The 762-nt window shown below is 46.7% G+C and overlaps 1 pseudogene; it reads right to left on the bottom strand.

The window, feature by feature from the left end:
- Positions 1–66: 66 nt before the first annotated feature.
- LOC102822320 lies at positions 67–724 on the bottom strand (annotated as a pseudogene).
- Between the last annotated feature and the right edge of the window lie 38 nt (positions 725–762).

Here is a 762-nt window from a genome sequence, read left to right as displayed (position 1 = left end):
TTTTTTTTTAAGGTTACACAATAATTTATTGAGAACCTCCCCTCCTAGCACCTCTCAGTCTCTGGGTCACTTTTTCCACTTGTAGATCTTGTGTGCTAGCCCCAGGTAGATGGCCGGGGGCAGGGGAGCAGTGTGTTGCTCCATGAGACTTTTAATATTTCTGAAGCTGTCTTCCTTGTACTGCTTGAACAGAGCAGGCAGCTCCATATCCTCCTACATTACCTTCACTCGGGCCACCTTCTTGGTTTTCTTCTGCCCGTAATTTTCCTACAAGATCTGGTGCTGTTCTGGAGAGGCCTGTTGCAGACATTAGACCACCAGCCAGCTGCATTTATTGTCCTGGATGTCAGTGCCAACCTTGCCTATCACACTGTGATCACCAAAGAGGTCATGGTAATCATCCTGAATCTGAAAATAACTCACCCATCTACAAAAGGATCTTCTTGGCATTGACATGCTCCTTTTTCCCATCAATGCCCACCATATACATTGCCGCACCCACAGGAAGGTAAAAAAGTAGAAAGCTGTCTTGTACTTGACAATATATTTATACCTCTTTTCAGTGAATCTGCCAAGATCCACGTTGCCCGGGGTTGGGGGCGGGGGCAGTGATGAGGTCCAGGGTCTGTCCAATCTCAGTCTGATAGGAACTCTGCAAGAAGAGCTCAATCAGATTCAGATAATAGGGGTGCTCCCGGTAGTACAGCTTCAGCAGTAGATACATGCTTCCAGCAGCATGGAATCATTGACTGTATCCAAACC

Source organism: Chrysochloris asiatica, unplaced genomic scaffold (assembly GCF_000296735.1).
Source record: "Chrysochloris asiatica unplaced genomic scaffold, ChrAsi1.0 scaffold08027, whole genome shotgun sequence".
Classification (NCBI taxonomy): Eukaryota; Metazoa; Chordata; class Mammalia; order Afrosoricida; family Chrysochloridae; genus Chrysochloris; species Chrysochloris asiatica.
Note: the sequence above shows the minus strand (reverse complement) of the source record. Positions and strands in the feature narration are given on the sequence as shown.